The sequence below is a fragment of the Haemorhous mexicanus genome, chromosome 5 (genome assembly GCF_027477595.1).
Source record: "Haemorhous mexicanus isolate bHaeMex1 chromosome 5, bHaeMex1.pri, whole genome shotgun sequence".
NCBI lineage: Eukaryota > Metazoa > Chordata > Aves > Passeriformes > Fringillidae > Haemorhous > Haemorhous mexicanus.
This window is the reverse complement of record NC_082345.1, coordinates 51616221-51631913: the sequence shown is the minus strand read 5'-3', so window position 1 is coordinate 51631913 and position 15693 is coordinate 51616221.

The window sequence follows — 15693 nt, the reverse complement described above, 5'->3', positions numbered from 1 at the left end:
CCTGGGTGATCCATAAATAGAACTCATTAATTAAAGGCTTAACAAATGAACCATTATTATATGTATTAAAAAAAACCAAAACCACTCCAATTTGTCTTTTTTGGGGGTGATGAACTCTTGCTGGGTGTGCTTATTCTTAATTTAATAATTATAGAGCCCTGTTTGCCAGTGTGGGTATCTAAATCAACCATTCAGAAAACAGCACCAGGGTTAGAGGAATAGTTGCTGTAGCTATTCTCTGGTACTTCCTGGGATTTCAATTAAGGTATAAGAACACTTTTAAATGCCTTTATTTTCTACAGTCATTAATTTTATCCATAATATTAAAATAATATCCTGTTACCCTTCTCATCAGCACTCTATGATTTTATCAGCTGGCCTGATTTAGCTTAAATGCATGAAAATGTATTACAGAGCACACACAGAAAACCCACTCACTTCCTCATGTGATTTTTTTCTAGGATTCTTTATAAGCAGAGAAGAACAAGACAGAAAATATGACTCTTGTGGAAACGCCCAATGCTCAAAGACAACAGCTGCATACACACTGCTGCAACATGCAGTAGAAGTAAGATTTGACACTGTCAAATGCTTTATTCTGAGGAAAATGGTTGTTCTGTGTATCCACAAAAAGTGTAAGGAGAAAGATTTTCAAGCCCATTTCTGAGTATCTCATCATTCCTCTGCGGGCGCGCTGCTCTGTGCGTACCCACGCACTGCTCTCCGTTTGTGTGATGGGGATTTTCCAGAGGGAGGAATTCACCACTGAAGTATTTGGATCCTGCAACTGCAGGTACAGCTTTGGATTTAGAAGCTGGAGCGAGCCCAGATGCTTCCAGCTGTCATCAGTTCCTGCTCTCTGAATTGCCTTGGATGCCTACTGCAGCTCCTGCAGTTAACACACTGCCCTCCCTGCTGTTTAGCAAAGGAAAAGGGCACAACCTTGACACCCTTCAGCTGGGCTTGCTTTGGAAAATACAAAGAGTAGGAAAAGTTCTGTCTTGAATGTTGAAATATTAAGGCCTATAAGGCTTTTTGTGGCCTTATATAGAAATAGGGTTTTCTGGAGTGCTTGAAGGGCACAAAATAGCTATGGAGACAGACTGGACTCTGAAATGGGTGGCCTTTTCTTCTGGAGGTCTTCTAGTGATCTGTCTAGTTCCTTTCTAATCCCCTGCAAACTTGTAGCTGCAGTAGCATTTTCATAGCTCAGGAAGTCATTTTCCTTTTCATCCTCTCCATCACTGGTGACTGTAGAACAATTATCAAATCTCCACCAGTGTTCTCTGTTCTCAAGCTGAATTGTACTTGTCTGTTTAACTGTTTAACTGATACAGGAGATATTCCCTATGGCTAGGATCACACATGTAGCATTTCTTTGCTTGTTTTCCATTCTCCTACACCTTTTTAAGACTGGGAAATCAGAAGTGTCCACACCATTCAAGAAGTGGGCGCTGTAAGGTTTTATAGCAGGGACACAGAGAGCACTATGATCACCTGAGTACCCGTGCTCTGCTCAGGGGGCACACCCTGTGCTGCTCAAGGAGCAATCTGACAGGTCCAGAAAGGTGTTTCACCCACCTGCTTCTCACAGTGCCCTTCCTTGTCAGGGTCACTGCTGCAGATCCTGCTCCATGTTAAGCTCCACACTGCAACCTAAAAAAACAGAAATATCCCTCACATAAAGAAAGAAGCATCATGAGGGTAAACACTGTGTCTTTGAGAAAGTTATTTGAAACATGATTTTATGTGGTCAGATAATTTCTACATTTTCTATATCATCCACAAAACCACTCACTTCCAACTTCCCTGTGGAAAATAAGTACTAGAAAAAAATGAATTAAGAAAGTGAGCTTGACAGTGTCATATTTCATGTCTTTATGTTTTCATGTGTGCATTTTTCTGTTGACCACAAACTATTCAGCAATAAATCACGCATTGTGACCTTAAATGTCTTTTCCTGTAAGTTAACCTCTTTCAAGAAATACTGCACATTGGGACTGCCTATTTGTTTTATTTTGGTGTTGGTGGTGGTTTTTTGTTGTAGTTTTTGTTTGCTTGTTTGTTTTTAAAATCTGTAGCGAAATTTACAGTGTGATTGTACACTTTTAACATCACATCTGTCTGTGTTAGGGGCCTACTTTTCCTCCAGATGGAGGAAATAGAGGTCTCTGGTGAAAGCTGTCTTTCCCTATAAAAATCAAGTGCAGTTAACCACAGCAGTGAATCCAAGGCTGTGTAGGTGTTAATGTGCTTAAACAATTTTCTGTCACCCAAAGCTTGTTACTATGTCTTTCCTCCTGTGGTTGCCCATGAAAACTGGATCCAGCTTCCATGTCTTACCATAATTCCTGCAAGGTAGGTATATTTATTATATGTTTTATTATCTCAACTTTTATGGCTAGCAACGATCCAGATAAAATGATTTATTTAAACACCCGATCCTGTGATAAAATGTTGGATCCTGTAGATTGTGTCCCTCGATGCTATAAGGTTTCCCAAGATTGCAAAGCAGAGGTGCTGTCTCTTCCCCAGTTCCCTTGTGACTTTGGATGTACTCATAAGAATTCCCAAGCCTTTTTTGCTCATTTTACTATAGAACAAAAAACTAAGGATAATATATTTAAGAGGGGCTGTAAGTGCCATTTTGATGGTAGAAAAGCTTTTACCTTTTTGTCAGCCCAGCAGGCCTTGCCTCTTCTCTTATCAAACTGTAACTAGAAGCAAAATAATGCCAGTGTTAATAATACCTGTCTTTATTAAACTCAGCTTGAAATGGCATGGTTTCCTGTCAATGTTATAGAAGCACCTGAGTTAATGGAATACCAGCGAGCAGTGCAAAGTGAAACACTTGGAAGCTTGGAGCAGTTTCAGGGAAGTTCTAACATGGACTCTAGATGTGGAAGATGAAAAGCAGATTTTGAATTCTCCTGTTCAGCTGCCTGAACTCTGCCTAAACTCTGGATGCCCAAACACCACTAAATGCGGATTTTCTTACTCCAAGGTTCCCCAGGGGCTTTCTGTGCAAATGCAAAACATCTTGGCATCTGTCTCAGGACTGAGTAATTAGTAATCATGTATAGAGAAATACCTAATGGTATTTCTATGCTGAGCACTCCCAGGGGGCCATCTTTACAGCCAATCCATGTGTTATGTGAGATGGAAGAAGGCAGGACTGCATTTCACCTTTCTTCTTTAAACTGTGTTACTGCAGAGAGGGGTGGGATTGAGGAAGGACTAAGAATCTGTGTAACACAGTGTGTGAGAAGCCATAAGGACCAGAAATGAGGTTTTCCCTATTTCCTGCACTCTGGATGAGTCATCTTGCTGACAGCTCATTTCCCTCTTTCCTCCTTTCTTTTCCCATGCCCGTCTCTGCTCCTGCCTGCTGCACTACAACTCTCTTTCTCACATAATTCTTTATTACTGCTCTTTCATTTTCAGCTCTCCATCATCAGGTCACTGCTTCTACCTTACCTTCAGATCCCAAGCATTTGAGCAGTGGGATCTTAACATGCCCACAGCTTTCACATCCAGACCTGGGAGTAGTTCCTTTTTGCTACAGTTGCACAGAGCACCTTGAGAGGGTGAAGAGGCAATGAAGAAACTACAGAGTAAGTCCCAATATAACTCTAGGGACTCGTGGGAAATGGAGTTTGTCAGGGGATTGTTACACAGTGTACTAGTGAATTTCTAAGGGACTTCAAAAAGTACATCCTACCTCTTACCTTTCTGCTAAATTCAAGTCCCTCCTTCCTACTAAGCAAGCAGAAGAACTTCTCAATACAAATACCTTAAAAAAATTCTTTAACATAGAGAAAACATGTATTTTCCCTTGACCTTATCCTGGAAAACAGGCACAGCTGGGATTTAAAAGCTTGCATGTGGAAATTTAAAAAGGGATCAAATTCCCTATTGACTTAAAAGTGCACAGTAACTGCATCTGCTTAAGCTATTGGCAAAACTGGCCTCTCATATCTTCTTCAAAAACATTTCAAAATGATAACACTTTTTAATATAATTCTCAATATGGTTAGTGAAAATGACTACTTGAATCATGTTGGTTTAAGAAGTGTTTGTCACATAGCACTGGTGTTATGAGTTTTTCTGTAATGGTGTGTAGCAACCTATCCAAAGCACTTTAGCACACAATGTGTTCCAGACTCTCCCTGCTGCTCACTTCTGAGTTTTAATCCATTGAATCATCTAGGTATCAGGATGCATTTTTTGCAATCTTCACTTTGCCTGCTGCTTTAACAGCATATGTGCTCTAGTACAGTTCAAGCTGTATGAAATTCAGGAATAGGTGGTAGGACAAGATGACCCATCAGAGATTTGTGCTGAGATTAAAAAATCTGAGATTGTGCAATGAATTTCTGTACAAAACTGTAAATACACAATAATAATTCAGCTGAAAATGCTGAAGTCTAAAAAAAGTAGTTAAAAGGACCTCTTCAAATCCTATGTGTAATTTTAACACTTAAAAAAAAATCAGCAAACCATAGCTGACTTTGAGGGAGGGTAAGGTGAACAGGGAATGTATTGCTGTTCCCTCGGGCAGTGTGAAGGTCTTTGGGGAATAGGTTTTGTTCCTTGCACGCTTCACTCAGCTGCTTTCCTGGTCTGGCATAAGTTAGCAGAAGTGGAGCTGCGTGCTTTGCTTCCTTTCCAAACATCTGCCCTCGAGGATGTTTTTGTTTGTGCCTGCCCCAGGAACGCGGGAGCACGGAGCTTCCAGTGCTGTCCCCTCCCAAATCCAAGCTGTTGTGGAACAGCCATCTCCTCCCTGCCTTCCCGTCCTGCTCTCAGCGTTGGGCACCTGATAGCCCCAGTGGTGGCCCTGGCTGGGAGCATCTCAGGGCTGTTTTCCTGCCCCCTCCGGGCAGTCCCGACCAGGCAGCCGGATCTGGCTTTGACTCAGACGGGATAAGGCTGAATGGCAGAGCCTGTCCCTGCACGGGATGGAGCTGCTGGCCCTGGCACAGTCAGTGCAGCAGAGCTGTGCTGGCACTTGCATGAGATGCTTCTGGCTCCTTGTGAGGGCTTGCACCAGCATGGCCTGTGAAGCAAGGTGTCCCAACCCTGCGGGGAGGTCACAGAATAAATTCATTCCTCCGGGGCACTGGCACAGCCTGGCCCAGGGTGCCAGCCCTGTGCTGCTACCAGGGAGTCAACAGACATTTTGCAATATCTGCTCTCAGTCCCAAACGTGGCAACACATCTTAGATACTGCAATCCAACAGCACTCAGCAAGCTTGTCTGGCCAAGTCCTTCCCTAAACAAGCTGGCTTTATGAAAATATTGGGGTGAACTTCTGCTATGGAGTTGGGCTTCAATGGTTTCAGCTTTGTTTAAATGTAATAAAGAGAGCACTGAACAGCAATGCTGGGCAGAGCTCTGGTGGCCAAGGGGTGTGAGGTGTGTACCACAGACACCTACAGGGAGGGAAGGGCAGTGGTGCTGCTGCTCTCTGCCCGTCCCCTCACAACTGCAGACACTTTGCTGTGTTTCCTTTCTGTTTGTTTTTCTGCTTCCCCTCTAAACTTTTTGCATCATCCTGGCTGCTTTCCCGAGCTGAGGCTCAGCACCTCGTTTGCTCCCTGGAGCCCTCCCTGTGCCCTGGTGCACAGGCATTAAGAAGTGTTGCCATGGGAAGGGGCTGTTTGTTACCTATTGCACCAGGCTCCCGAGCTGGGCAGGACAGGTCCCGGTTAAGTCAACACACTGCTAGAAAAGTGCATGAACTTTTGTGATATACACACTGGGGGGAAAAAAAGAAGGCGGATTTTGGCAGCTTTGAATGCACTTGAACTGGGCAGTGCCCATACCACAGCTCTGACTAAGCCATTTGGCATGGCCAGGATCCCCAGGGCTGGGTTCTCCTTGGAGGTGAAGCACAGCGCTCTTGAAGCAAAAGTACCTTGAGGTACTGGAGAGGGTGGTTCCAGATGGCAAAGGGCAAGCACCTGAGCAAAGCCTTTGTTCACCTCGTGGTTTTCAGGGTGTTGAGGAAAGCCCAGGTGGAGCCTGGCAACGCTCCCTCCCTCAGCCACTGCAGCTGAGGGGGGAGCACAGGAGGAGAGAGATGTTGGGTGCAAAAGCTCTGATCACGCTGAAATTGTACCATGGAAATTGACTTTGTGCGACTAATAAGAACAGGAAATACTTCTTGTTTTCTCTCAGGAGGGGAACATTAAGTAATGGCTTTATCTTAATTTGTCAGGCTTTGCCCAAGGGACCAAAATTAAATGGCTGGAAGCCAGCGGAGACTTGAGAACTGAAGCATTAACACTCTGATAAATAAAATAGAATTCATTTTAATTAGTTTTCCAGCTGAAAAATAATGAAGCTCTGCATGCCAAAAAGCCGTAATGGAGTAATGGAAAGGCCTGTGCTTATACAATGGAGCCTGATTGCAATCTCAGGGCTCCATTTGTATTCATTTGTAGCATGAAACAAAGGAAGGTGTTTGGATTCTCTCTCTTTATATAAAGCCTCTGCTCCGGCCCTCTGGGCTGGTCTTCAACCAGGCTTCCCACAGTCCTACTGCCAAATCTACAAAATTTTCCTGGCTGACATTCAGGAAAGTACTGCTCGGGCTGTAGGATGGAAAGTTAAAAGACTTTGCCTGGTTACTCTGAAACATACAAACAGTACTTGACGTATGGCGCTGATTCATCCTGCACAGGCTGTCCCTGCTGTATCCCAGGGGGATACAGCATTGTAAAGCTCCCTGAAAGCATCTCACTCACCAGTGTTGGAATCTAGTGAGAGGAGTCATCTCAAACACTTGTAGGGATGCTTTCCTTTGGAGGATTAGCAGCATGTAGCTGGACTGTAGCACTCCTCAGATCCAGGGTGGGATTAGCCTGGGATAAACAGCCCAGATGCATTTATAAAAAGCAGGGCTATGGTCAAAAATATCATTAGTTACTGTGACTAAGAGGCTGTCCTGACTGTTGGAGGAGTGATAGACACTTCAGTGCTCAGAGCTCCTATTTCCCATTGCAGAGGGCTAGTAGAGCTCTGATCACAAGCTCATATTTATTTACTGAGCTGCTATCCAATAATTAACAACAACAACAACAAAAATATCTATTCAGAGGAGCAAATAGAAAAGGAATAGGATATGTCTCACTGCCATGAACAGTCTGACAGATATACACCTTGTTTATAAAATCACATTGTCTCTGTGAAGACAATGAGCAGCTGGGCAAACACATCCCTGCCTTTGCCCAGAGATCACCTCTTAGGAAGCAGGACTTGGAGGCTGATTCTCTGGCTGCCCAGCTCTGCTGGTGTCCAGTGGGAAGGGGCACAGCAGGAGCAGGCACAGCATGCCTACAGCTGCCTGCTTCTGGAGGATTTGTTCTGGAAGGGTGACATGGACTGTTCCAGCCCACCATGCAGCCACCTCCACAGAGGAAGCAATGTACACTGTGCTCTTTGCAGCACTCCTCCCAGCCAGGACAGCCTTGGCTCCTGCCATATCCCTCAGCATTTCTGTTTGCTTCTCCATAAATGGCCTGGATATATAAAGACAAGAATTTATCCTTTGCTCATCATTGCTTCAATCTACCTTTTGCCCACAAAGAGCTATGTTTTTCACACTCAAAAAGCACTTGTGTTGTCTGTAGTCAAAATGACAGTGAGGAGAAGAGTCCAGTGCAAAATCAGACATTGTTCTTAACCAGGACCCCATGAGAATGCACAATGTAAGGTATTGTCCCTACTTGGACGTAAAAATGTGAATTAAGCAGCAAAAAGCATCAGACTGGCTTAAAACTGAAGCAGTGCTGGTTTTTTTTTTTGTTGTTGTTTTTGGTTTATTTATTTTTTTTTTCCAGCTGGTATTTTCAGGCTTTAGGTCAAGTTGTCAGACCTCTCTGATCTCAAACCTCCTTTTAAAAGTGATTTCAGTGTCTTATAGAACTATGAAGTTCTGGAAGCTAGGACTCTCCAGATAAATGTAAAAATAAAACCTAAAAGCTGACATTGAAGCACTGATGTCAGGAGCAATTCCCCATTTTCAGTTTGTTAGGAGTCAGTTTGGATTGATTTTCCCAACTGCAAGCTGTGATGGAGAATGAATACAACTTGTATACTGCCAGTCCCATGGCAAGGGAATAGAATCCTTTCTGTATGAAGTTGTCATGTGCAGAAATTAAGCAGGAGGAGATAATCACCACTTACTACAACAAGCAAAAGTCAGTCAATAAAGAAGAAACCCTATGAAAGTTAGGAAAACAGAAAAACTATTTATCCTAGAATATGGAACGGTTTGAGTTTGAAGGGACCTTAAGCACCACCTAGTTCCAACCCACCTGCCATGAGCAGGGATGCCACTCACTAGGCAAGGTTGCTCAAAGTCCCATCCAGCCTGACCTTGAGCTCTTCCAGGAATCAGGAATCCACAGCTTCTCTTGGAAACCTCTTCCAGTGCCTAACCACCTTCATGGTAAAGAATTGCTTCTTGATATGGAATCTAAACCTCCCCTCTTTCAGTTCAAAGCCATCGCCCCTGTCCAATCACTATATGCCCTTGTAAAAAGTCCCTCTCCATCTCTCCTGAAGGTCTTTGCATACTGGAAAGTGCTCTAAGCTCTCTCTGGAGTTTTCTCTTCCTCGGGCTAAACAGACCCAGCTCTCTTGCCCTCTTTTCATAGGAGAGGTGTTCCAGCCCTCATTGTGGCCTCCTCTGGACTTGCTCTGACAGGTCTACATCTTTTTTAAGTTGGGGGCTGCAGAGCTGAATACAGCACTCCAGGTGGGATCTCACCAGAGTGGAGCAGTGGGACAGAACTCCAGAATCCCTAACCTGCTGGCCTCAATGCTTCTGATGCAGACCAGGATATGGTTGGCATTCTGAACGTTGCTGGGTCATGCTGAGCTTCTTGTCCATCAACACCCCCAAGTCCTTCTCCTCAGGGCTGCTCTCATTTCCTTCTCTGCTCAGCCTGTACTTGTTCTTGGCATTGCACCAACCCAGGGGCAACACCTTACACTTGGCCTCGTTGATCTTCATGATCTTCACGTGAGAGCCCACCTCTCAAGCCTATCCAGGTCCCCCTGCACAGCATCCTTTCCCTCCAGCGTGCCAATAGCACCACACAGCTTAGTGTCATCAGCAAATTTACTGAACAGGCACTCAATCCCACTGTCCTGTCACCAACTAGGTATTAAACAGCACTGTATTACCAACCCAAGAGACATGAGCACAAAGCAAATAAACAACTGTATTCAAAAAGCCTAAAAAGGATGAGACAGTTTACAGCTTTAGCTGGTTGCATTTAAGTTGGGCGTTTTATTTATTTATTGTGCAATGTTGTTTATGAGTGATGGCTGGTACCCAAAGTTTTGAACAAGCACCTTTCTGTTTAAAATTACAAAATATGAAAATAAAAGACTGAGCAGGTTTTTAAGGAATAATAAGTATTTAAGGACAGAGGAAAGCCCTGGAAAAACTGTCCTCCTTAACACAGGCTGAAGTGTTTTGTCTCATTGTTTTGCAACTGATACTACAGCTTGTCTTTGGTTGAAAGGGATTCAATCTTGATTACAGATGTGAACAGACAGATAATTTATCATGACGTGATGACTTCTTTAAATAATTATGTGTCCTGATTTTAGACTATTTTTTTCAACAGCTACATTTTTCTTTTGACTTGTCTGACCTTCTTCTGTTGGCTCTTGTTGTGTTTGGCCTCTTAGTACCAGGAATGTCTTTCAGTAAGATGTTTATGCCCATGTGTGGCAAAAACATGCGGTTTTTTCAAGGCTAGTGTTTTTCTCAGAGAAAAAAAAAATAGAAAATTAGTAATTTTGTAGTGGATTGAACTAACCTGTTGTGAGGAGCCTTCTGTGTCATGTGTATAAATAATCATCTTCCTGCCACCTTCAGCTCTAGAAAATCTAAACCCTAAGCCAACACTGAAGATGTGTGTGGTTATTATCCAGTCAGTGGCTGTATCATTCAGAACCCGTGTCTTCATGGATTGAAAACAGATTAAATTCCTTCTACAGGATAGAGATCTGTTGACCAAACTGTCTGCTTGTCAGATGTCATAGAACCACAGAAGATGCTGAGTAGGAGTAGACTCACAAGAATCATCACAGCTGAACTCCTGGCCACAGAACAACCCCAAGAATCACACCGCATGTCTGAGAGCATTGTCCAAATACTTCTTGAGCTCTGTCAGGTTGGTGCTGTGACCACTTCCCTGGGGACCCTGTTCCAGTGCTCAACCACCCTCTGTGTGAAAACCTTTTCAGGATATCCAATTTAAACCTCTCCTGACTCAGCTTCATGCCTTTCCCTTGAGTCCTGTCACTGGTCCTGAGAGTGAAACGATCGGTACCTGCCCCTCCACTTCACCTTGTGAAGGTCCTGGAGGCAGTAATGAGGCCTTGTCTTCTGTAGGCTAACAAACAAACAAAATTGTTGTGTTTAAGCAGACAGGTTTTTTTGTACTATTTCTGTGATTCAACCAATGTTCTCAAATAAAATGTTGCATGGAGCCTCATTATTTTACATGTAGGTGTTTAATAACCCTGTGTCAAGTATTCTTACAGATCTAAAAACATCTTAAAAGTCAACTGAAAAGAGTGGAACAATTTTTGAATAGTATTTCTTTGTACAATCAATTGCAATGAGGATATGATGTCGCCTTAAATAGAAACAGTCCGTGGCTCAGCATAGAGTCATGATCAAGCTTTGAGCCAGAGCTGCCATTTAGTTCTCTAAGTTGCAGCAGTAGAAGTAAAACATCTTATGGTTAGTATAAGTTCAAGTATCATAGAAGAAAGACTAAGAAAATGGTGTTTTTATTACAGGCTGTTGCTATTGCACTTACAAAAATGGTATTTGACTGAAGACAAGTAATACTGATCTGGATATTAGAGAAAAAATGTGGAACAATTATCTCCTAAATAATTGTGATAAACTGGTAAGATATGTTATTCAAATGGCTACTTTTGATTTGTAATTGTCATCTTTGTGACTGAAGCAGTGACTACCATGGATAAACAACATATTTCAAGAGCACCCTCACCTCCTGGCTTCAAATTCTTGGATTACATTAGAAAGCCAGGTTTGTAGGAAATGATGTAAAAAGTTCCCAAAAATCAAACTGAATCAAACTGAGAGCAGTGGCAGGCTTTGCTGCAGCATCCCTGTTTTGTGCATCACAGCATAAGTTGCAGTCCAGACAGCCACAAAACACAGAGTATCACCACATAATTTCAGAGAGCTTTAAGCATTCACCCATACAGAGTCACACCAAACCACAGCAGAAGGCTTCAGGTGTCTGCCCACACAGAGTAACACCACCTCACTCCAGAAGGCTGCAAGCACCCACTCCTCTTGTTCTTTAGCCCAACCTTTCATACCCCTCATGTTGATGCATTGCACCAGTGTGCCCTCTGTTCCCTTTGGTGGTTGGTCAGTGCACCTGGGCACTCCATGGCTCACTGCTGTCAGTGCTGCTCACCAGCTGTTCACAGCTGTACCCATTGGGGATGAGGCTGGGCCACAGCCCCACTCCCAATTACCACAAACTCTGTGCCTACAGCTGTGCCCAGCAGGTCTGTGCCAGGGCTACCCTGATATTATTTGTTCAATACACCACGTGTCAGTAAGGTGAAATATTCAGAGAAGGGTCTGGAGTCTTATTGCCATGTGAAGCCCATCATTAAACCTTTTCCAAGACCTGTGCCAAGGCACTGTAATTCAAAATTCAGTTTCTGGAGTGAAGCAGCCTTCCATCTGGTATTTTGAGAATCAAAAGGAGACCTTTTTCTGGTTGAGCCAAACACTGCCTTCTCAATAAATTGATGGCAGCTTTTGCTTTTCCAACAGAATGTTATGGATTCCGGATCCCACAGCACACATGCATGAATGACAAGTTTTTAGAATGGGCCATGAAGTCTAACCTTTTACTGTCTTCAAATAGGATGCTAAAAAGTTGAGACAATAAGCACAGTAAAAATAACCACAGAACTCATTAACAAAAGGAAAAAATTGAACTGCCAAAAAACAGGAAGTTCTTGAAAATGCATGCATTTGTAACTACTATTCAAAATTAACAATAGGCTGTGAGAATGTGCCCAGTATAATAGCTGTGAGGAGTACAGAAAGGAAAATCTGCTGCTGAATGGGAGGTCTATCCCAGCAATTTTCAGCATGTCAAAGAATTAATTTCAGTGTTCAGTTTTGCTCAACATTTGGTCACCATTGCTTGACATCTGCAAGGATCATCTCCTATCTTCTAATCTAAGAAACAGTGAACATAGTTTTCTTGCTATTGACACCTCTGCCATAAAGGAACATTCCCATTCTAAGTCATCTGAGGAGCCAGTGTAACTGAGGGGCTAAACAAGTTTGTATGTTCATGGCTGCAACCAAAATGTGTTTACTGGCTCACCAGACCTCACTCTTGTGGGCTTGCTGTCATCATTTGTCATCTGCTTTTGCTCTGTGGCATTGAGCTGTGAACACTTTTGGCACGATACTTTCATTTATCCTGTTTTCACAGCACTTCACAAAATCTTTTTTTCCCAATGTTTTATTACCAGAGAAAGAAGAAAAAGACATATTGCATAAAGTGCCAAAATGAAGCCTTGCTTAAAATTGATACGAGTTGGTATTTTTAAATGTGAATTTTCTAATTTTGTGCCTGCATTCCTGAACTCACAGGTTCTGGGTCTCATTTTGCTGATGCTTCCCGCGTTACCTTGGGCACTTGGATCTGGGTTCATTCTCCCTCTGCTAGCCAATGAGCAGAGGTGACAAGATTAGAACATCTTCCCTGAGATCCTTGTTTGATGGGGGGAGGTGAAGAGGGTGCTTGAATTCTCATGTCTGTCCAAAGGTCTCTGAGCAAGAATCCGAGGAAATGGCTTCCATTATCCGTGGTTCTACCACGGTGATACAGTTTGTGAGATTTATGTTGACTGGATTTCTGCTACCAATACATAAATAGAGTCATAGTGAGGTCATAAATTGTGATTGTAATATTTGGAACTTTGACACCACTGCATAAACTGGAAGTTTTTAAAATTTTCAATAAAAGAATGTTTTAGTGCAAATCTGCTTGGTACATTTCTTTGAAAAAGCATTTTGTATTACTGACTATGTATAAAAATTTATGTACAAAATATAAAATCTTAAAAATACACAAACAAATTATTCTATTTTAAAAGAGGAAATTATGCTAATTTTATTGAAAAATATTTGATGCAAAATAGATTTTTTTATTTGAAACTTCAGCTTATAGGATGTAAATTATCTGTTAGAAAAAAGTTTCCTTCGAGACTTTCAGCTTCTTATATCTAGAAACTTATGGTTTATATTACAGAGAGGAAAGAAATTAGTTAGAAAACCCTGTCAGAGTGATCTGATAAATTCCTGTTACTGAATTTTAGTCCATGGGAAAGGGAATCTGTTGGGAAAGGATGTAAAGTAATCCAAACCTGTGACAGTGTTATCATCACCTCAGTGTCTGTGTGTTACACTGTTTTGCAGGTCAAACTAATCTGTGTAGCTCAGGCTGTACATCACCAGAGGCTCTCAAGCTTGCCATCCATCTGTCAACAGGCTGAGAGCAAGGCCTTCTCCAGAAGGGGAAGGGATTGCCCCTACGAGCCTGTAACCTTCCGCAGGATTGACTGACTTTGGGTGGTTTATTTGAAAGCAATGGATGAGTTTCCTGAGGCCAGAGCCATAGTCCAAACACAGGAGGCACAAATGGGATTGATGGTTCTTTTAAGTAGGATCACAGGACTGATAGAAATTGTAGGGTTTTGCTGGTGTTTGGGAACATGCACGTGATGAGGATGGGGTTACCAGCTCAGTGTGGCCAAGAACATCTGGTCTGGCTGAGACATCACAAGAAGCATTGCCACTGCTGAGCAGGACACAGGTAACACCAGTAGCCTGGTTCCCCAGTTGTCCTGATACTGAGGAAAAAGGAACATCCAGAAAGCAAATCAGACCAAAGAGTCCAAAGTGCTGAGGAATACAACACTTTCTGTTTATTTTTTTTTTTTTCTTTGTGGAATTAAAATGGTGAGATAAAGCTCAAGGACTACACTCCTTTGATAGTACCCAAATTTCTCCAGTGTGAAATATTTCATTGAAAAAATCTTAATATGCTCTAGAGAAAATTTGCAGGTCAGGGTAAATAAACCATGGAACAAATTTATGGAGCAAGATTCTCATAATTTGCAGCCTTTAAATCAAGAAAATATTTCTTACTAAAAGATATATGATGCTTTATCTCCAATTAATGGTATTCGGTGCAAGAATTACTGGGTAAAATTTGATAGCCTATGCTATGCAGGTCAGACTAAATGTTCACATTGACCCTTGACCTTTGCAGCTATTAATCTTTCATGAGAGCAAAGCCATAAAAGACAGATGAATGCAATAAAAGGGAACTGCTGTCTCTGGAGGACTATTTAGAAGGTTCTCTTGAATTAGCTAATGCGAGGAAAAGACGTTTTCTGATAGAAAGGCCTCCAAATCCCCGAAGTTACACAGATTATCTTTCATTTTGACATGAGAGGAAATTGCATTTTGGTTAAAGATATTGTTTACTAATATCTTCTTGTTTCTGATCATTTGGAATGTGATCAGAAAGTGGAGGAGATTTAATGAAAAATAGGAAAATGAAAATATTGCAGGGTTTGCCCTTTCAGAGCTTTAAAAAATTTTTATCTCTCAAAATACCAAGTCTCTTTGGTGATAAAGTAGAAATGTTCTCTCTCCCCTGGTGTGACCAGGATTTATAGATGTGCTTAGGGTACTGGCTGTCTCTTTTGTCCTCTGCGTCTCCATCCAGTGCCCTTGAGGTGGGGTCTGGGTGGGAGTAGAACACAAGTGATTTGCTCACACATATCCCCAGCCAGGAAGGCACTGCCCTGTGTTCAGGGAAGGTTTGGTCAGTAGGTGCTCAGGTTCTTTGTCCCGATCATGATGAGTGGAGGGGCTGAAGGACACCACCCGTTTCCAGAGCCCTGTAAGCCACATCCTGAGGAAGAAAAGGGCCTCAGGGACTGCTAGGATGTTTCTTCCCTTAAAAATTTTCTGATACCTGTAATTAGGGCTTTATTAATTTTTCTATCTCTGTATTACTTGTCCCTTTTGTTTTTATTTCTGAGCCATGAATTACACTATCATTTGAATATGTATCTTGCAATCTAGAGGACAATCTAGTACTCTGGCACCTGGCAAGAAACAATGCATCTCTCCATAAGAAAAATACATCAACACCTGGCTCTTGAGATTAATTTTCATCTTCTCATGGAATTTTTATAATTCTATTGAAACTCCTTCTGGGGTGATTATTAACATTTCTGAATGTAGTGGTACTTTGTAAATAAGTGCTATATCCCAAGCTGGTGCAAGTGGCAGCAATGAAGATGCAGCAGCTGGTTCTCGTGGAGGACATGGTCTGACTAATACACAATTTACCAAATAACCATGGTCAGAGACAAGAGCAGGGGATGCAGGTTGTCAGCTGAGCTCACTGTCTGACAGCTGAGAGAGAGCTGAAAGAAGTTTTCTTTATGACTGACCCATCACTAGCCAAAGACCACAGGAGACAGCTCAGGATTTAGTCCCACCACCAGCAGCTTGGGCCCTCACTGATCCCAAGGCTGGCTTTGCTGGCTGCAGGTTTATAACTCATATAT